Source organism: Leucopleurus acutus (assembly GCF_964270905.1).
Source record: "Leucopleurus acutus genome assembly, chromosome: 2".
Lineage (NCBI taxonomy): Eukaryota > Metazoa > Chordata > Mammalia > Artiodactyla > Delphinidae > Leucopleurus > Leucopleurus acutus.
Window position 1 is genome coordinate 39,706,822 of NC_139143.1, and position 22,633 is coordinate 39,729,454.

Sequence of the window (22,633 nt, forward strand, 5' to 3'; positions counted from 1 at the left end):
GCGGTTCTTCTAGGATTTCTAATTAATAGCAGGCGGTTTTGAAATTCTTGAAAGATCATCTGATTTTGTAAGATTTACAGCTCTATTTTCCTGTCAAGCAAGTTGTATTAGTGCCAGACAATCATCTGAGCTTCTGGATGCTTCTTTGAACCTCTTGAATTTTTCTTCTTGCTATCTGAAATTCATGCCGATAAGCCTTTTTGTAGAGAGTATGTACAGACTTGTCTATTTTCGTATAAGAAAGCGATGCAGTGAGCCAGGTCGGGCGTTAAGCCCTCATTCTCAGAGTGGTATTGAGCTCCTGGTGAAATATTATCATCATTTCCTCAGAATAGAAAAGCAGTTATCTCAAGTTTTTAATGCCATTAACTATTTATACATTTATATATAATACATATATTTATTGTACCTACAAGGTGTGCTCTCTTTGGGAAGTACAAAGCTATTTAAGACATAGGTTGTTCATTTTTTTGTTTTCCCACAAATACTGTGACCCTTTGAGCAGGAAGGTCTATATTTTACTAACATCTAGAACAAGCAGCTAACACAGTGTCTAAGATATAGTCAATAGATATGAAATAGATAAATGAACACATTTTTAAGGAAGGGCCAGGACACGAACAAATAGAAAATTTTCATTTTCAGTCACAAAGCCACAATAGACATAAAAATGATACAGACAACAAGTGCTACAATCATTCAAAGAAGGCATAGAATTGATACAACAAGGATCTCCTCTATGGCACAGGGAACTATACTTAATATTTTGTAATAACTTATAAGGGAAAAGAATCTGAAAACGGAACCACTGTGCTGTACATCTGAAACTGACACGACATTGTAAATCAACTATACTTCAATTAAAATCAAACAAACAGACAACAACAAAAAAAAAAACCCAAAGAGGTCATAGAAGTTCTTATGAGATTCTAGAAGAGAAGAGAAGCCAAATGAGGACGGGAGAGAAGGCTTTTGAATCAGTTCAGAGGAGAAGTCACAGAGGAACTAGTCTTTGACCTGAATTTGAGATTAAGATTAAGATGAATTAATCTGAATTAATTAAGGTTGCAACACAGGGATATTACAGATGAAGGTAATCACATAAACTTACTATACTGAAACTTGCAGAGGTTATGAGTGTTGTTCAAGATCCCAAAGCAAGTGCATTGTGGAATCAGAATTTTAAGTGAGGCCTAATGAACTAAAAACAAAGAAACACAGAAACAAGCCCTTCCTGTGACACCACGTTGCCTTTGAAGTCGTTTTTTTGGTTGGTTGGTAGAAACTGGTTCCAGTGTTTCTTGCAGGAATGACTAGTTCTGTCCACCCGCGGCCCCCCAGCCCCGAGTTTATCCTCAAAGTTTCCTTTAGAATGGTCTTGCTAAAATGCAGACATGCGAATATTCATGACGCCTGTGTCCAATCATTTCTCCTGCCATTGCCTAGTTCACTTCTGGCTTATATGAACAATTCACTGTCTTCATTTATGCTTTTCCCTCCTCCAAGAATTCCTTTCTTCCTATGGGGCACCTGGGAAACCCACTTCATTTTTCAAAACTCAATTTACATATTATGTCTTTTGTGCAGTCTTCTTTTTAGTGTTGTGATCACATGTTCCTTTCTGCTACCCTTGCACTTCTGCATGCCTGATTGTTGCACTCGCTACACTGTATTGTGATTGTATTTTTTACATATCTCTGTGTTCTCCTGGGCAACACTCCTTGGGGCCAGGGACTACCTTTTTTCATCTATTGATGTTGCCTTAGCATGTTAATTGTTGTGTAGTAGTTAGTTGTAAAAATGAGATTTGAATAAGTAAACAATTGTTATGTACATATTATTATCACTTTACAGATATAACAGGAAAAAGTATTAATGTTGGTGTTGACAGTTCACTTCTAGTAAATGGTGGTGGTACTTGACTCTACTTATAATATTTTTCCCACTATTTTATATCTTTCTACCTGATAGCTCTTCTTTATTTCCATCTATGTTTCTTTATTACTAAAGTAAGAAAAACAGGTATGAGGGTAGGGCTAGGCCATACATGGCTGGAATAGTAAAGAAATTGTGTGGGGTTTTCGTGAGAAAATCCTGAAGCATACAGGTCTGCATGTTCCCTTTGAGGTGTGTGGAGGGGTCTGCTTCTAAAGAGTTGTATTAGCAACTAATCAAGATGTTTTTGCACAAGGCTCCTGATTAGCTGTTGGTATACTAAGAGTGAATCAGAGTTAGCATAGTTTCTGATTTCTTTTACATTGTCAATGTGGATGATCATTTTTTACTCCTGGGGGTGGTGGTGGTGAGGAGTGAGGGAATGTTCCTTTCCTGCTGCTGATGTTTCAGTCCTGTCAAGAGAGCTCTTAGGGTCATTTCAGCCCTGCTTCTTTACTGACTCTGCCCCAGGGTGATCAAGTGACTTATATAGAAAGCTTGAAAAGAATTAAGTGAGCATGCTTGCCTTGACTAATTCTGTTCTCTCCCTTGAGAGTCTGAGTGAGTGTCTTCTGTTTCTCTCATTCTGTGTATTACTAGTTAGTAAATCTGCCCAATTCTGGGGTTCTGTTATGTGATCATTTCGTTGAAACTGGATTCTCAAGCCAGGGCTATCAAGAGTAACAGGAATATTTGGCCCTCCATCTTTTCACTTTTATCTTGTTTCCTAATTTATTCCAAACCAAGTGGAATTAAGGCATTGTACTTGCTGGAAGGTAATTAAAAGACCCTAACACTTGGTGCATTACCTGGGAACACTGAGAAATAAAAAGAAAGGAGCAGACATCTTAGAGAGCAAACTGTCCTTGTGGAAGATATTTTGTTACTGCCAAGGAAGGTAGTCTAGTGCCTTGGTTTTTAATGTATGGTGGGATGTTGAGACCTTTGACTGTTTGAAAATATTTAGGTTTGTGCAGTAAACTGCTGAAGCCTAGAAAAGGTTTAGTGCATGCTGTATAAGTGTCCCGTGCTTGCTGGGAGACTAATAAACTTGGAGGCTTAACACAAGAGAAATTTACTATCTCACAGTTGTAGAGGCCAGAAGTGTGATATCAAGGTGTCAGCAAGGCTGCTCTCCCTACAGATGCTCTAGGGGAGATTCTATCCCTTGCCTCTTTCAGCTTCTGGTGGTTGCCCTCTTCCTTGGCTTGAAGCCACATCACTCAGTTTTTGTCTCTGTCTTCACATCACCCCCTTCCTGTGTCTGTATCTTCTCTTTTGTCTGTCTCAAATGTCCCTCTGCCCTTCTTGTATAATAAGGACAATTGTCATTATATTTAGGACACATCCAGATAATATAGGATGGAAATCCCATCTCAAGATCCTTAATGACATTTGCAAAGTTTTTTTTTTTCAAATGAGGTAACAGTCAAGGATTAGGACATGGATATATCCTTTTGGTGGCCACCATCCAACCAGCTGTAAGACACTTTGATTTTGGCTGATGGCTGCAGCTTATGGTGTGGGAGAGTGGCGGTTTCTTTCGAGCCACTTAAGTAAAGGTCTGACATAAAGAAAAGGGGCATTAGGGAGTTGCAGGTGACTGAGCAATACCTGGAGCGGAATGAATAAGGCACCTGAAGGGTCTTTAGTATACAGAGACCTTTACCTGGCACTTGACTTGAGAGTGTGCAGGAGTTTACAGGGCAGGAAAGTCTCGGGCAGCCGTCCACCTTGCCTTACTCTTCAGGTACAGTTTTTCCCAAGCAGGTTTGACTGAGACAAAGACTCAGTTGTAAGGAAAACATGTCTTGTAGAACTTGTCGGCATTGACACATATGGTCTACCGTAGGCTGAAGTGACTCCCTTTACATGTGGGCCCAAGCTGACACTGGATTTGTCAATTATGCTGGAGAAAGAAATGTTCTCTTAAAGGCAGCCGCCTTTGGTCTGTGCAGTTCCATAGCAGGAGGCAGTGAAAATGGCCATGGCGACATAGGACTGTCAAATCTACGCATCAGAACTGGAGGTGTAATGTCACTTGACAGAACCCGTAATCAGTTCAGTACTGCAGTGTGAACCACAAGGTCATCAAAGAGGAAGGATAACTCAAGAGTCCATGTGTGATAGATGCTCAGGGCTGTGCACTGCACGTGGCAAATTCATAGTGACAAATCAACGTCAGGCTTCAAAGATTCCTCCTGGTTCGAAGTTTGCAGGTCAGAAATTTCAGTGAAATGGCATACTAATGGACGTCCTAGTGAGGCTAGAACAAAAGAGACTTTATCTTTCTCTCAAATGCCATTGAGTTTCTGCTTTGTTCTTTGGTCAAATTCTGTACTGGATTCTGGGCACAAAAATGTGCCTAGTTTCTGTCTTCTAGGAGTGGGGCATTGGCTTGCTTTTGAGATTGTTTTTAAATTGTGGGGATAGTGCTGTAAAATCAAATTGTATCTTAGTAACTCATTAGACTCTTTAAAACACGGTTCATGAGAAACTTGATAAACTGATAAAACAGCCAAGGCCCTGAGAGACCCACACCCGTGTCAGTGACAGAAGTCCAAGCTACAGATACTGAAGGAGCCCTCAGTCGCATTCAGGAAATGAAAGCCCTGTGACTGAGAATGAACCAAATGTACAGCTGGGAGGATGGTTTATGGACATTTAGGACTTTGGATTTTTAACCCACAGTAACAAGGAAACTTGATTTCAAAATTGGGCTTTAATACTTTGGGACCTTAATTCATAAGAGCGTTTAATGTGTGCCCTTTTAATTTCTCTGTGAAGAATTTGATACTGGCGGAGGTGTACTTTCAAATTTGCAACATTTCTATGATTTCTGAATTGTATTACTGGATGCTTTTATGTATTTAATCTTAGTTTGTCATTTAACCTCATCAACTTTCTATGGTTAGCTATGCTGTGGATGGCTGGTAAACAAAAAGTTGTTTCTGATCATTGGATATGAGTAGCCCTGGAGTTAATTTAAATTAAAGCAATTTCTCACCCATATCAGAGACTTCTGGGATGAAACTCTTAAGTCGACCACCAGTAGTTCCCAGAGGCCACTAAAATGAGTAACCCCATAAAAGTGTGAGCAGGACTGTCCTGATAAAGGTCTTTTCTTTGTCCTGAAGGGAGAGCCATATTCCGTTAATTACAGGCTTAAAGGCATAGTTGAGTGGGTTAAGAGATTGAAAAAAACAGGGAAACATTAGTGAAACAGGGAAGCATTAGTGACAATTTCCCTTCTCGTTCCTAATGGTACCAGCATGTGAAGGGAATTTGAGTAGTATAACTTTTAACCTCCCTGCTCTTATATTCACTGACACTGGCTAGGTGAGGTGACCTACTTGACTGGCAAAGTTGGGAAGAATAACTGGCCATGCTTTGCTAAGCTCTTCTTTCCTTCATCTTGGGAGTGAGTCTGGTGATAGAGAGACAAAAGTTCTCTGCTCCATTGTGGACATGCCCCTTTCACATGGGTTTGCCTGGAACCAACTTGCTGCAACAAAGTGTGTAAGTCTGGGTAATTCTAGAATTCACTTCACAGACTCACTTGGCTGTCTCATGAAACCCCATTTTCCAACATGGGCTCTAAAAGTAAAAAGTGACATAATGTGTGGGCTCCAGTGCAAAATGAAAATATAGTGCCTCTTGTTCAAACTGCAAAGAAAAAGTGTTGTTGAAAGTATTTGCACTGGGGTGCATAGTGTCCTCCCCAAATTCACGTTCACCTGGAACCTGTGAATGTGCCCAAGTAAATTCTTTTTTCAGATAGAATCGAGATAAGATGACATCATACTAGATTAGGGTGAGCCCTAAATGGGTTCTATGGGTTGTTCTCTCTTCTCTTTTTCATATATGTCATCTTTTTCAGCAGAAGTGTTTGGCTAATATTGGGAAGTAACACGAGTAAGAAAGGATATGATAAGATTCCTTGGACATTCTTGTTTCTTAAAAAACAACTGCTTTCTTTCTGTGTTAGAAGTAAGTTCAGATTCAAATGGAAAGCATGGCCTCCTGGAGCTGTTAACACCTTCACTTAGTCTTGGATGTGAGCAGTAGCACAGAATTCTGGTGGAACTCAGTAAGACTCCAAATGGGTACCAAATAAGCGTGTCATAGAAAGCACACCATAAGCAGGGTGAAAACTAGTTGTGAATGGGGCCGCAGGAATGGTGGCAGACACACATATTGCACATGTCTTCTCTGCTCATGCGTATATTTTATTGTCCTATAAATTTTACTTACAGAACGTAAGTTCAAAGATAAAATCATTAAGAATTTCAAGACAGCAGTAGCACAGCATGAAACCAAGCAAGCGTGGGGCCCTTCTGAGCATGGTTCATGCGGGACTTGATCGACTGGTAAAAGAGCCAGGCTCTGAGATACCCACACCATGTCAGTGACAGAAGTCCAAGCTACAGATATTGAAGCAGTCCTCACTGCCACTCAGGCACAGAAAGGCCTGTCACTGAGAATGAACCAAAATGTAAATTTAGGAGATAATTTATGGATATTTAGGACTTTGGATTTTTAACCCACAATAACAAGAAAACTTCATTTCAAAAGAGAGTGTGAGGTCTTCATGTTTGCTTTGGTTGTTGAGGGTCCTTTGTGGTTACATATCAATTTTGGAGTCGTTTCTTCTACTTCTGCAAAAATAGGGGATTTTGATAGGCATTGCTTTAAATCTGTAGGTAGCTTTGTGTAATACGGACATTTTAACAATAGTTCATGAGCGTGGGATGTCTTCCCATTTATTTATGTTTTCCTTAGTTTCTTTCAATAATGCTGTAGTTTTCAGTGTACAATCTTTCATGTCTTTGGTTAAGCTTATTCCTAAGTATTTTATTCTTTTTGATGCTATTGTAAATGGAATTGTTCTCCTAATTTCTTTCTCAGATTGTTCATTGTTAATGTGCAGAAATGCAAGTGATGTGTATATGTTGATTTCATATTCTGCAAACAAACTTTGCTAAGTTGTTTTATTAGTTCTAATAATTTTTTTTTGAAATATTTAGGATTTTCTACATCTTTTTCAATAGTTTCCCTTTCAGCCTAAGTGTATCCTTAAATCTAGGGGACATTTTGACCTCCATCTTAGGCTTTCATCTTAATTCTCAACTTCTTCAGAGTCTTAGCTGGTTAGTGTTCTCCTCATTGTTTGCCACTTTGGAGAATCCAACAAAATGTTCTACTCAAGGGGAGCCCTCTTTTCTCTTCCACCTCTGAACCTGAATATCACTTATTACTTACTTCATTCTCTTAGAACTTAGCATTCGAAGTTTAAATGGTGATCTTTCTTAAAGGAGGTCAATATGCTCACCGAATTCAAGACCTCTGGTGAGTTGTGACAAGTGTGTAGGAATCATATTAACTTCTTGACTGTTACCCCCCTGGAAACATTTCTAAAGTGGCATTTGAGCTTGATATTCAGGTTTATTGGACACCGCATTAAAGAGTTTAACAGAATAAGAGTAAGCTGGTCTTTCCTAAAGCAGACTTTATCCAAGGGCGACCTTGTAGCCACCTGCATCAGGCTCATCCTCGTTGAGTCGTTGAGTGCCCTCAACCCCCCTAAACTGTAAACTCCTTATAGACAAGACTTATGTTTTATAGCTCTTGTTCCCCTTCCCTATACCTAAACATGCCTGAAATAGAAGGTGCCTCTACGAACAGGTGTTGCTTTATTATAAACTACAGTTAGTACATGTATATGTTCATTTCCCTCTGGGAAAGGAGGCTACATTCCACAGGATTCAAATATCAAGCCTTTAAACTTTCTTGAACCCACAGATATATAAATGGTTGTATAACTATCCTCCCTCTATACAACTGTAAGATGATCATATCAAAGTATGGTCATTAATTGTTTTTTTTTTGTTTTTGTGGTACGCAGGCCTCTCACTGTTGTGGCCTCTCCCGTAGCGGAGCACAGGCTCCGGACGCTCAGTCTCAGCAGCCATGGCTCACGGGCCCAGCAGCTCCGCGGCATGTGTGATCTTCCCGGACCGGGGCACAAACCTACGTCACCTGAATCGGCAGGCTGACTCTCAACAACTGCACCACCAGGGAAGCCCCCCATTCATTGTTTTTAATTGCAAACAGATAATAAGCAAAGTGAAAGGAACTTCTTCCACCAAAGTAAAGGCCAAAGTTCAAAAAGTCAAATTAATATGGGGTTTGTTACTATTCTAAATAGTAAAGAACAATGGCAAGAAATGTCAGAGTGTTGGTTGCTATTAACATCTTTTCGTTTTCCATTACAGTTGTTTATATTATCTTCATGGGATATCACTGAAGTTATCAAGTTATCTTAATAGTCAAATTAAAAAACAAAATCCCTTGAAATGCCAATACAAAGAAAAATGAGTCAGAACATGAAAAAATGTTTTAGACAAGTTGACAGCATGTATTCTTTGTTCATATCTCTTTTTGAGAGAAGTTCCATCTTATTCACACCCACATGTACAATAGACTGAATAAAATACAACCCCATCACTCAATGGTGATAAAAAAAGGAAAGTCAAGCTGGTTCCAGAAAATTCCTCTATTTATTCCTAGTATCTGGTTGCATCTGGCAAAAAAGAGCATTTTGAAATATTCTCTAAATTTTTGTATTTTATTTTATAATAATTTGCTTATTTATCTCAATGTAAATATTAAAAACGCATGAGAAATATTTTAACGTTTGGCATTTGACTATTCCTGTCTATTTCCTTAATGTTTCCTTTGCGTCCTATGATGATCTTTTGGGATAGACAGCACACACCACTCTCATACTCCCCAGACTCTACAGCCCCATACATGTGCAAAATAGCTTGTGGGTCTGTGTTAACATACTCTTGGTTGAGGCAGGAAGGCTGTAGAGTACATAGTTTTTACACCTGAACATTTTAAGTGTTTTTGGAAAGTAACCCTAGTTTGAGTGCAAGTTCCATCGATTTATCAAATGCATCTCAGGTATACCTAGGTATGTCCAGTAAAATGGTAAGGCTATATTACTGGGAGACTATTTACATGAGCAAGTGGAAAGACATCCGTGAAAGAATATATTATAACCAAGAGTCACATATAATATGTCAGTCAAATAGAATGTAGATCCCAGAAACATATCCACACATATAAGGACATCTGATTATTCAACAGAGCTGCAAAGCCAATTTCGAGGAGAAAGGATAGTCTTCTTGACCAATGGTGCCAGAAGCATATAGCACACGGATACTGTGCATAGATAGCCATATGCAAAAGTATGACCTTTGATCCCTACTTCATACCACATGAAGAATGAACTAAGTGTAGATCAAAACATAAATCTCTAAAACGTGGACAAAATCCTTTTGACCTTGAGTTAAGCAAAGATTTCCTAGAGATGACACCAAAAACAAGATCCATAAAAGAAAAAAAGTGATAAATTGGGTTTCATCTTTGGAAGCCATTATTAATAAAAGAAAAGCCACAGGTTGGAAGAAAATATTTACAAATTATATACCTGAAAAGACTTGTGTCTCTAACACGTATAGAACTCTCAAAACTCAGTAATTAGAAATTTTTATTTAAATTAACAACATGGATAAAAATATTTAAAAAGAGATCCTGCCAAGGAGGTGTACAGATGCAAATAAGCACATGAAGTTGCTCAATGTAATCAATTATTAGCTAAATGAAAATGAAAGCCCCAGGAGATACCACTACACACATATTGAATGGCTAAAATTAGAAAAGTCCAACCACACCAAGTATTGGTGAGGCAGTGTAGGAACTGCAAGTCTTTTACACTGCTAGTGGGAAGGAAAATGGTACAGTCACTTCAGTCAACAGTTTGGCTGTTTCCTTATAAGTCGAACATACACCTGCGGTATGATCCAGGCTTTCTGCACCTAGATATTTATGCAAGAAAAATCAAAGCATATGTTCATACAAAGACTTGTACATGGATCGTCACAGCATCTTTATTTTTAATAGAATTGTAACAACCTCGAGCCCCCATTAACAGGCAAATGAATAAACATACTGTGGTATACTCATACAGTGAAACACTACTCAGCAAAGTGATTGACTATTGATACCCACAAAAATATGAATTACTCTCAAAAACATTACATTGTGTGAAAGAAACTAGATAAAAGAGTCCTCACTGTGTGAATCCATTTATGTAAATTTCTAGAAAATTGCAAACACGTGTCTAACGATAGAGTGATATAGCATATCAGTGGTCACTTGGGGATGTGGAAGGGTGGAATGTGAGGGGAAAAAGGGGCTTTATGAATGAGGCATAAAAACACTTGCAAGTGATGGATATGTTCCTTCTCTTGATTGTGTTGGCAGGTCCATGGGTATATGCATATTTCAGAACTTAAATTGTGTTCTTTAAGTATGTGCAGTGTAGTGTGTGTCCCTTCTATTTAACAGAGCCATTAAAAAAAGGCTAAGAACAGACGTTTGTCTCAACAAACAAATGTAGCAAAGAACAGAAAAGTCAAGTACAGTATGATCTCTGTCAGTTGAATTTTCCTACAGTTTATTTCCCTCAAAAAATATATCCCAGTTCTTAAAAGAGATGGGACTCTTAATAAAAGGTAAAAAAAAAAAAAAAAAAAAAACCGGCAAAGCCATCAGCAGGGTGAGCTCCAGCTACTTTTCTATTGTGGGACACTAGGTGCACGGTGCAGACATGCTAGGATGTTTGTTCTTCCTGCCCAATATTTTAGAGAGGATATTAAACACCCCTGTTAAATGCCTGCAAGTGATGGCCAGAGTGGAGTTTGGAGAATGATGTCTGTGATCTTTAATATGGTTGTGCCTTTGTAAAAGTCTCACTCAGAATTTCCAGGGTAATTGTGGAGTCAACTTCTTTTTGTTTTTTGGATGATATATATGTCTAACTCACCTCAAGAATATATCCACGTAGACTTGAAGTTAGGGACCAGCTGGTGTAAATTTGTGTGGTTATCTCCTGACCTAACCATTTAGCTTCTTCTTTTTCCTTGATTGTAGTTAAGCTTCATCTTGCCTCAGGGCCTTTGTATTTGCTATTCCCAAGTTTTGGAAATATTATTTCCAGAAAATTTTTCCATAAATGATTCCTTTCTATTCTTTGGCACTCATCTCTTAAAGATAGTTTTTCCTTGATTGTCCTACCAGCCTAACTTAGTCCCAATTTATCAGATTACCTTACTTCTTTCACAGAATAATAATAAAAACAAATATTATCTTTGGTGTCTCTTTGTATTTAGATGAACTTCTTCCCAAAGAACTCAAGCCCCACAGTGACAGAGGTTGTTACCTTTCTTATCCCTTATTCTGTGTCTTAGAACTGTGTCTGGCATGTAGTAATCACTCGAGGTCTGTTGACTGTGTAAAGAATATGTGAGTAGATGAACAGATTTGGAGTTATTTAAGGTCGCTTTTAATGATGGCTGGTATTGGTGATTAAATTAACATTGTAGGTTTTAGAGTTGGAAGTGATCTTGCTGAGTCTCAGAGCTACGGCAAAACTCTCCCTACTGTAGCATCCCTGACAGATGATCAAGTCTGAGCTTGAATAACTGTATATGAAAGACCCTAACCAGGGCAACCTCGTAGCTTTCTTCAAGCAGATCACAGCCTTCCATGGGAGTTTGCTCCCTATTAGTCAGCTGTAATTAGGAGAAAACGGTTTGATTTACCCAGAATCATCTTCTCTCAGTCTCCTTGTTCTAGTTCCTAGAGAATAGACAGGACAGAGTTTCCTCTAAATTACATCCTTAGGGTTTGCACTCCTGCTTGTAATAAAATAAACACCACGCTATGGCAAAATTCCCCTTGATTGTCTGCCACTTGTTGCTACATTCCTCGTTAGTGTTTAGAAATAATTTGTCTTAATGTTCCACATTATAATTGATGGAGTACAGAAATAAAAGAGATCTCGGGGTTATGTCAGAAGCAATCAGACAGATATTTTAACTTACCCTTTTAATGTATTTAATGCTGACACTGTGAGGAATTGAGGAGTGTAGTCACCGCGTTATTGCCATTGCTGAAAAAATGTATTTATGGTCACTTTGAAAGATTAGCTGATGGGGGAATTGTCAGCTACATCTTAGAGCTCTGAGCATTTCTCAAAAAGTTGTGATACTAAACACCTCTGCTTTTTCTTGTATTTCTGTTACATTCAACTACTTCACAAAAAGCATTCGTCATATTCCTGAAATAATGATGGGCTTAGTTGAGATTCTTTTGGGTCCTAAGGGACCAACATGTGTGCATAATAGTGTCGAGTAACACAGAGCCTGGATGTTTGGCTCCAGACTGAAAGCCCCATGGAGTCGTTTTCTCACATCTGTTCACCAATGTGTATGAATGGGAGAAAACCAAAGTTCTGGTTTGTTTGATCAAGGGGAGCCACACTCCTTTTACTTTTGCTGTGAGAAACAAGTAAAGAGGTGTAAAATATCTGAAAAGAGCCTCTTAAGGTTTGGTAGAACGCTTAAGTGGGATATAGAGAATATACAGCAAAAAGGAAAGCAAGTGAGTACTGCTGGCAAACTTTTTCAAGGACAGCTAACAAATTAATAATAGTAGTAACAACAATAGTAAGATTGATTTTAAAAGACTTAAGAGTGGCATGGATTCTGAACCACTCTACATGTATTAACTCCACGCCACAGCCCTGTAAAATGGGTGAGGTTATTAAGCCCTTGATTTTCGAAGAGGAAGTGAAACACAAAGAAGTACCACTCCTGAACTCCCACCACTAATAAGTGGTGGAGCTGGGGAAAAAAGATCCAGGCAAATTAATTTTAGAGTTAGTGCTCTTCACCCGTAGGTTATATCCCACAGGTAATATTTGCACATTTTGAAATCACTTTACAAATACTATTTTTACCCCTAAAGTACACAGGGAATACCCAGGGAAATTGGCATTCTAATTATTTTTATATCTTTGCCAATAATCTGTTAACTTTTGGCAGTTTAGTATCCTTCCCCAACTTCTTAAAAATTCAGCCTACAATCCAAAAAAATAAGGGCTAGTGAAAATAAATGTCTTGTAAATCCAGTTCAAGAGAGCAACTAAAAACTAAGGCCCCCAAGGATGTAAAAGAGAAAGCAAAGGAAAAGAAGAGACAAGAAGCCCAAACCCTATGATTAAGCTCCACGTTGTTAGGTAAAGGGGCATTTAATTAATGCTTTTTTAATACCGTGTGCACAGAGGCATGGCTCTACAGAAGCCAAGGAGTCTCCCTTTCATCACTGATTCATGGTATGCACCTGGCAGGGTCACTTCCTTCTTTGAGCCTCAAAGCTTTTCATGAAGACACTGAGGGAAATGGAACAAGGTTAGCTCTCACAAGCCAGCTCTCATGTTCTCTCATGTTACCTGTGTAACATGTACATGTTACCTGTGAGTCTAGGTAAGTGCTGAATGTCTTTAACATGGCAGATTATGTTTTTTCTTAACCATTTCTCTTCTCCTGATTTTTACGTAATTTCTAATACATAGTAGAATAGTAGAAAAGAAAACATACCGCACTGAAAATAACCGACACACTAACTTTCCATTCTCAGTTCACTGCCAATTCAGCCAAACGCCTTCTGTAGAATTCTGATGCAGACCATGAAAACACACTGTAAGTGCTCCAAAGTCTTTTCCATATTTGGTAGTCCTGTGATTTCCATTGGCAGAACTGTCTTGGACTGTCATCTGAAAATCTATCAAAAAGAAATTAAGTAATAGGAATTCATATCAATGGTATTGGAGAAAGAAATCCTTGAACTTACCTTACTGTGTGAACCTTCATCCATGTACAAAATCAACAAGAAAGTTTAAACTTTAAAGGCAACATATTCCCATGAATATAAGGGAGAACATAACACAAATAATATACAATGCTAACCTTATGTACATACACATATATACAAGTGGTCTTGAAATATATTCCCAGATATTAATTGGATTAAAGTGTGGGGCAATAAAGCATTTTTTCTCATAGAGAACATTATTCTTTAAGGCACATACAGACACACATATCTGCCCTGCTGGCCTCTCAGTTTCAGTTGATTCCACTCATGTCCCCAGTTCATTTCCCCATATATTTATTCTCGGATTAGTGATTTTTGAACAGGTGTTCTTCTCTTTAGAAATACCTGTGCCATGACCGCAGAGTACTCAGATTTCTTTTTGGCATTTGGCGGCAGATGGTGGGGAAAGTGATGAGTTGTATGACAGGAGAGGTACAAGGTGAACCTTAGAGTAACTAAGACTTTATGCATAGTTCTTAATCCCAAAAGGAAAAGAGAAGGATAGCAGCGAAAGTCATTGGAATAAAGGACCTCTGAGATGAATCAGCATTAGGATAATTCATTGGTTACTGACTGTCCAGTCGGTTTAGGTTATAAAGTATTCCTGAGTGACTGCATCACTTTATGAAAGGTTCTACCTAACTATAGCTTTCTTTTGCTGAAATTAGTTTATATGGCAATAATATGCATAGAGAATGGCAATTGTGAAATCATGTCTTCCCCAAATTGAAGATACTTGTTAAGGTACAAGTTTACCCAAGACTGCAAATGATTTATCCATACTATACTAACTGAGACTGTGTCTTACCATTCTTGTTTGTTAAAGGAGATAACAAGGCTAACTTTGAGTAATAGCAGGATACTTAGAAAATACTTTCAGGTTAAGTTTTGTAAACAAAGTTCAGTGTTTACCCACCAAAAGCAAATCAGCTCATTTAGTATTGCAGGAAATGCCTTCATACTTTTTCACTGCCACTAAAGGAATTTAAAACACCTGTTGGATATATTCCCTCCTAGAATGCCATTTGTACACTTATTCCTAATAGGGCCTGTTATTTTAAATGCAAACTCGTATTATAAGGCTCAGAATTGATACTCAGTATTTTTAGTGATCATATGGTTTAAGGTTCTCAGATTTGGGCTCAGACTTGCATTTCAAGCATTGCAGTGTGGGCCTGTTAAATGATTTCCATGCAACCAGGAAAAATTGTTTATCTGAATCTGAAGTCCATTTAAAGAAATGTGATAGTGGTTGATGAAGCTGACTAGCATAGCAGCTAGGGCAGTTATAGACAAGTTACATTTAACCTCTCTGTGTCTCAGTGTCTTCCTCTGAATCTGAGTTTCTTCTCAATGGGGATAGATACTGGTACCAATCTGACAGAGTTACTGTAAGAAATGAAGGAGTTCACAAATTTCCTAAAGGCTTAATGTTTGGCTTGTCGTTACTAAATGCTGGTAATTATTAGTAAAACAATATCCCTCTATTATTTATTATATCAAAATAATAATGATAAGAGCCTGTTATTTTAGTAGTTCGATTTTTTGGTCATGTAATTTAGACTAACTCATATTGTTTAAATGTGAAACCAAGAAGAAAAACAGTTTTGTTTTGTTTTTTTTAACCTGGTCAAGGAACCCAAATCACCTAATTCAGAAATGTTTCTAACTTGGCATCTGCTTTTAATCTGTCACAGCCAGAGAAAGTTTAATGTCTCAGAAAGTGACAGCCTTGTATTTGTGTAGCATAAAAAAGAAGATATATGCTAGATAACATATATACCCCTTATCTTAGTCATGTCACATATAATGCAACACTATTCCTGCTGGGTTCAAACATTGTGTTCCAGAGCCTACCATTGCCTATTATCAGGAGCAAGAAAGCGTAAGAACTGCATGTGTTTGCCCTTAAGTTGGTCTACAACACAGATACTGTCAATCAGCCTCTGATAGTACCCTCCCCGTGGACAACCTTCTGTGCCCTTTTGAGCATGCTCAGATGGAGTCTACCATCAGTGTGGTGGGACTTCACTTCGCTTCAAGTGTGTCCAAGTTGAAGGGTGAAATTAACAAATACTAACCAAATTTGTGGCTGTCCAAACTAGGAAAATAGTTAAAGAATCAGGACATGAAGAATCAAGCAAATACTCATTCGGCGTCAACCCAATAAAAAAGCTTGGTGAGAAAAAAGTTGCCAAAGATGAAAGCCCAGAATAGTGCTACTTTAGCCTAACCACAGTGTCAAAGCAAATGACACACATACACACAAACGCAAAAGGAAGCCCTCTTCACACTAATGCCCCCAGATCCTTTATGGGGCTTCAAACTGAGCAGATTAGGTAGATTGATGGTTGTCATTTACGGACTGGGTCCACCTAACAAGACTGGTTACTAACAGAATATCTCTGTTTTGTCATTTAATAGATATCCCAAACTTAATATAGCTTGCAATCAAATACACACATAGTCACTCATGCTTTTCCTGTAGACTTTCCAAAACAGAAAAGCGCAGCTCCGTTCTTCCTGGTGCTCAGTTACAGAATGTGATTCATGTTTGACGTTTTTCTTTCTCTCTCCTTTCACATCCAATACACAAGCAAAATGTGTCAGCCCTATCGTTGAGATAGAACCAGAATTTGACAGTTTCTCGATTTTTCCACTGTTACCACTCAGGATTAAGATTTCGTTGTCTGTCATCTTAATTATTATCCCTCTGAACTGTGTCCTTAACACAGTGGCTGGAGAACACTTTGAGAATCTAAGTCAGAAGAATTACGTGACTTCAGTGTCTTCCCCTTCATCATAGTTGAAGCTGAAGTTCTTAAAATGCTGGAAAGTTGCACCATGATTATCCTCCACATTATATGTTTGATCTCATCTCCTCCACCTCTACTCCTTGCTCACTCTTTTCCAAACACCTTATACTCTTTAGTCCTTGATGTTCAACAAGTATAGTAGGCAGACATTTTCACTGGCTGTTCCCTTTTCCTGAATTGCTGTTGTCTTTACTATCTACAGTACCCATCCACTCACTTTTTTAGGTCTTTTCTCAAATATCACCGTCTCCATTTTGAGGCCTTGCTTGCATTCCCTGTAATAACCTGCAGCCCCACTAATATACCCTACCTCCTTAGGAGCCTCCCTTCTGCTGTAGAATCTGTTGAATGAATGAATGGAGTGAGCTATGTCTAATTTCCAAAAAAATAAACATCAACCGTGAACACTTGTTGAGAGACGGATTCAAGGTATAAAGAATAAAAGAAGTGTAAATTCAGGCCTTACCATTCACCATCCATTCCCTCAGGGTTCTGTTATGGTGTATCTTTGAATAAAAAGCACAATTTGATAAGACCAATTAATAGCTTAAATTCATTAGAATCCCAAACCTTTTATAGTAGAAATGTGATAAAAATTGTGTCAGAGATTCTCAACAAAATGTTAGCGAATTGAAGCAAAAAAGGATAAACACAATTGTATACGATGACCAAACGGGATTTGTGTCAGGTACGTAAGGCTCGTTCAACATTTGAAAATTAATTAATATAATCCAACCAAGACAAATAAAGGAAAAAAGACATATAAATACATGTGGAAGAAGCATTTGACAAAATCCAGCGTGCACTCATGAGAAAAACTCTCATGAACTAGGAATAGAGAGGGACTTTATTAACTTGATAAATACGACCTACAAAAAAACCAATAGCTAACATCATACTTACTGGAGAGAAACTCAATGCTTTCCCACTAAGATTAAGCACAAGGCAAGGATGTCCTCCTTTATTATAACTTTTCAATATTGTGCTGCAAGTCCTTGCTAATGCAATAAGGCAAGAAAAGGAAATAAAAGGTGTACAGATTGAGAATGAAGACATAAACCTGTCTTTGTTCACAGGTGACATGATCATCTATGTAGAAAATCTTAAAGAGTTGACCCAAAACTCCTGTAACTAATAAGTGATTATAGCAAGGGTGCAGGATCTAAGGTTAATATACAAAAGGCAATTGCTTTCCTATATACCAATAATGAACAAGTGGAATAGGTTTAAAAATAAACCGACACTATTTACATTAGCATTGCCAAAACTGTAATACTTCTGTATAAATCTAATAAAATATGTACAACCTCTATAGGAGGAAAACTACAAAACCGTGATGAATGAAGTCAAAGAATAACTAAATAAATGGAGAGATATTGCATATTCATGAATAGGAAGACTCGGTATTCTCAAAATGTCAGTTCTTTCTAAGTTAATCTATAGAAATTCAGTGTGATCCCAATCAAAATCCCAGCAAGTTATTTTATGGATATTGGCAAACTGATCCTAAAGTCCATATGAAGAGGCAAGAGACCCAGAATAGCTATCACCTCATTGAAGGACACAGTTGAAGGAATGACACTACCCAGCTTGAAGACTTATTATGAAGGTGCAGTAATCAAGACAGGGTGGTATTGGTGAAACAACAAGTAGATCAATGGAACAGAATAAAGAGCCCCAAAATAGACCCACATAAATACAATCAACTGGTCTTTGGCAAAAGAACAAAGACAATACAATGGAGCAAAGATAGTCTTTTCATCAAATAGTGCTGAAACAACTGGATGTCCATAGTTAAAAAAAAAAAAATCGAGACACACCTATATATAAATATACACTGTATACATACATACATACAGTGTACATATACTGTATATATACACACCCATATATCAATATATATATACAGCATGTTCACATTTATAATATGTATACTATATATACACATACATACATGTATACAATATGTACACACAAATATATAGGCTTCTATGTATACTGTATATAGTACTTACACATATACTACAAACGCACGCACATATAAACATGTGTATACATATATATAATATGTATACACACATATAGAAAGTAACAGGCTTGTATATATTCAGTATTTTTACATATATAGTTTTAAGGAGTTGACTCGTGACCATGAGGCAGGCAAGTCAGGGCAGGACTCTGGGCAGGAGACACAGGGAAGAGCTGATGTCCCAAGGCCATTGGAGGAACAGTTCCCTCTTTCTAGGGAACCTCATTTTTCTCTCCAGTCCTTCAAGTGATGGACGAGGCCCACCGACGCCGCGGCATTGACAATCTCCTTTACGCAAAGTGGACCAATTTCAGTGTTAATCTCTTCTGAAAAATACCTTCCTGGCCACATCTGGAATAATGTTTGTGGTTGCCGGGGCCCCACGCAGTGCGCACATGAGATTAACCATCCCCGTGGCGATGATGACACTTTATTTTCTCCCTTGACCATTGTCACTACTATTCCAATTAAAATGGCAGTGCTATGAGGGCAGGGCATTTCCTTTTTTGCCAGTACTGAGCGTCCGCGGTCTGGTGCCTAGCATAGGCTAAATACACGGGAACAGAAGCCGGGATTCCGGCTGTCGTATTTAATGAGGAATTACAGTCTTATTATTGGCGGGGTGGTGGTGGTGGTGGTGGCGGTGGCGGTGGTGGTGGCGGTGGCGGTGGCGGTGGTGGCGGCGGCGGCGGCGGCGGCGTGTGTCACGGTACGTCAAGGGCGGGAGTCGAACCCGCCACCCCAGGCCCCGAGGGGTCTCGCCGGGTCCCCAGTTCGGGCTGGTGGGGGTGGCCGTGGGCAGTGGAAAACGCGCGTGCGTGCGTGAGAGCGGGCGAGTCCACGGGGTGGGCTGCGCGCGCCGGGACTGTTTCAGCCCGGCCCCCGGCTAGTTGCTCGCCTCACGCCGGCCCGAGTTGGCGGCAGCGCTGGAGGCCCCGGGCCTGTGACCCCAAAGAGGGAGCCGGGGGCCGGACGGGAGTGCGTCGGCGGCGGCTTAGACCCAGGCCAGGCCCTCTCCCCTCAGCCTCCCGCCTGCCTGTCTGCCCCGCCCCAGCCGGCGGCGCCGCGCCCCTCCACCAACCGCCAGACTAGTACGTTGCGGGGGCCGTGCGCGAAGACATCCGGGAGAAGCTGGAGCTGAGGCTGGAGTCGCCCGTGGGGACCGAGCCCGCCGTCTACCCGTGGCCGCTGCCGGTCTACGTGAGTGCCGCCCGTCTCCTCCTCCCGGACCCCCGCCCCTCTTCCCCCACGGCGCGTGCTGAGCCCACCGAGAAACGGAGCTCGAGTCGCCAGACCCTGTTTGGAGCCCCCCTTCCCGCCCCGCCGTGATTCTCCGCGGCAGTTTCCAGCCCCCGCCTGCAGGGTGGGCAGAGGGGAGCCGGCGCCGGCCGAGGCCCGAACTCGGCCGCGCGAGGGGCGCCCGAGCCGGTCTGCGGTTGGCTCTGCAGGGCTGGGGACCCCGGTCACCCCGGGCCTGGACTGCCGGCGTGCTTGCCCGTACTTTAGGATCTGACATGTAGGGTTCCTTTTTTTTTCGGTACGCGGGCCTCTCACTGTTGTGGCCTCTCCCGTTGCGGAGCACAGGCTCTGGACGCGCAGACTCAGTGGCCATCGCTCACTGGCCCAGCCGCTCCGCGGCATGTGGGATCTTCCCGGACCGGGGCACGAACCCGAGTCCCATTTATGGGCAGGCGGACTCTCAACCACTGCGCCACCAGGGAAGCCCATGTAGGGTTTCTTTTTCCTGGTAGTTTATTCTTAGTGCTGTCTACGTGCTTAGTTTTCTTTATTTTTGAGGACACCCTTTCCTCCCACTCTCCAGTTTTTTGTGTTTTTGTTTTGTTTTGTTTTAGTTAGGCATTTTGTCCCTCTGATCTTGAGTGGGTGGGCTGGCAGGACACTTGGAGAGGAGGCATTCTGTCCCCTGATCTTGAGTGGCCTTTGGAAAATGACACGCCAGACGGAAATTTACACAGGCGTCCGGTGATTCCAGAAATGCAGGGTGTCCGGCTAGGTGGGCGCCCGGCCTCTCGTCCCCCGTGGCGGCGTGGTGCGCGTGTTCCTTGTCTCAGGGTTTACTCTTGGGCCCCGCAGCCCACCTTCTGGAGGGAAAGCTCAGCGGGCGCCTTGTCCTGGCGCCTTTGGGGCGCCCTTCCGTGCGCTCGGCTTGCGGGGGGACTGGCCTCCACGGGACCCAGCAGGGAAGCCCGCGCGACCCGCCCTCCTCGCGGGCTCCGTGTGTGTCCGTTTGTGGAAACTGTCGCGGTCGGGGACGGAGTCGGAAAGCTGGGACCGCCCGGGTGCCTAAGTTGGCTCTGGACCCCGGTTCTCCGCAGTTATCTGAGGTCCGAGGGTTTCCAGCCCGCCACCGCGCACTGGCGCTTTCTATTTTTGCTCTTCCTGTGCTCGGAGGCGCGGCAGAGCCTGGGCTCCGGCTTTTCCGGTTGGGTAACTCCGGGTGGCCGGGGTGGGCGGCCTGAGCAGTGGGCAGGGCGGGGAGACAGCCCAGGGGAGGGAAACTGAAAGTGGGGAGAACTCCAGGTGATACATTTCCCTTGCCTCCCCGCCCTCTTACTGCACTTGTCCTGTACGGGTTGGCTGGCCCTGGCCAGCGCATTTTTCAAAATGTAATAATTGGTTTATCCTTAGTAGCCGTGAAACATAGTTCACCCCTCCCCTCTCCCCTCATCACCTTGCTTTACTCTTCTCCCGTGGGGTTTGGTGTGACCTTTGGGTTTGGGCCACTATTCCCTCTGTGAGCCTGCCCCGTGCTGTGCAGAGGAGGCCGGGTGCCTGGGAGGCTCACCCGGGTGAGATCTGGGAGGAGGGCCGCCTGCTGTGTTCTAGCGGGCTGTCTCCTCACGTGGGACCTGAGGGTCTGCGACGGCCTCCAGAGTGCCCTCGGGGGCCCATGCGCAGAATCCTGCGACCGCTCTTGGCTTTAGAATGTTCCACGTGTGTGACCATGGCCCTGGCATCTCCCTGCATTGTGCCTTAAAATCCTTAGCTGTGTAGCCACTGCCTGGGCCACACGCCATTATATCTGATTGGACCTGGGGCGGCCGGGCTGGCAGCAGCACAAAAGGCTGTTTGATACATAGGGGTGGTGCTCCCCGCTCTCCGTCCTGTCCTTCCTGCGAGAGGCGAGCATGTATCAGTTTCTTCTGTATTGTTTCAGATTATATGTATGTATATATTACTGTAGTGTATTAGTATAAAATCTATCGTAGGGTTCTACAGAGAAACAGACCCAGTGATGTCTGTGTATATGAGATTAATTTAAGCAGCTGAGTCACACGACTTCAGGCTGGCAAGTCTGAAATATGCAGGACAGGCCAAGAGAGGCAGACCCAGGGAAGAGTTGATGTTGTAGCTCTAGTCTAAAGGCAGTCTGGAGGCAGAATTTTATATATACACATACAGATTAACTCCATATAGTATAGTACAGAGGGGTCCTGTGTAGTTTACCCAACTTTCTCCAATGGTGACGTCGCACGTAACTGTAATAGCAAAACCAGAAAATGGACATCGGCATAATCTACAGACTTTATTCACTGTGAATGTATGGTCACGTGTATGGACGCATGCATTCTTGTAACCTCCACCTCAGACAAGACATAGATCGGTTTCATCACGACAATATTTTTATCCCTCTTAAATACATAAATACAGATATCCTGGAGATGGCAAGTGTTGTGAACTTAGGGAAGTAGTGTACTAAGGTATTCATCAGAGAAGAGCTGGTGTCCAGTCTAGGTTGTCATCATCACTTCCTGATGTGAATCCCAATTACTACTTTGGTTTTTTTTCTAGTATTAACAAATTCCTGACATGAGGTGGATCTTTGACTTACTCTAGTGCACAGACATGTGCCGGGCCAGCTCCTGGGTCTCTCTTTGTTTTGAGGTTGGTGGGACATCAACACCAGACTGAAGGTTGCCCAGATCTCCCCCAAACCGAGATTACCCCCCAACCCCTGTTTTTTTTTTTTTTTTGCATTACGCGGGCCTCTCACTGTTGTGGCCTCTCCCATCGCGGAGCACAGGCTCCGGACGCGCAGGCTCAG

At 41.4% G+C, this 22,633-nt stretch overlaps 2 protein-coding genes across 2 annotated transcripts in view; both read left to right on the top strand.

The window, feature by feature from the left end:
• LOC309958286 (uncharacterized protein) overlaps nucleotides 1-8,243 on the top strand; it is a 37,895-nt gene extending 29,652 nt beyond the window's left edge. Inside the window, exon 4 of the mRNA XM_082834030.1 lies at nucleotides 8,211-8,243. The gene's annotated coding sequence lies outside the window, so the exon portion shown is untranslated. The remainder of the gene's footprint in view (nucleotides 1-8,210) is intronic.
• The window catches only part of LOC309958283 (UDP-N-acetylglucosamine--peptide N-acetylglucosaminyltransferase 110 kDa subunit-like), a 267,922-nt gene that overhangs the window by 116,920 nt on the left and 128,369 nt on the right, over nucleotides 1-22,633 (top strand). The gene's annotated exons all lie outside the window — the stretch shown is intronic.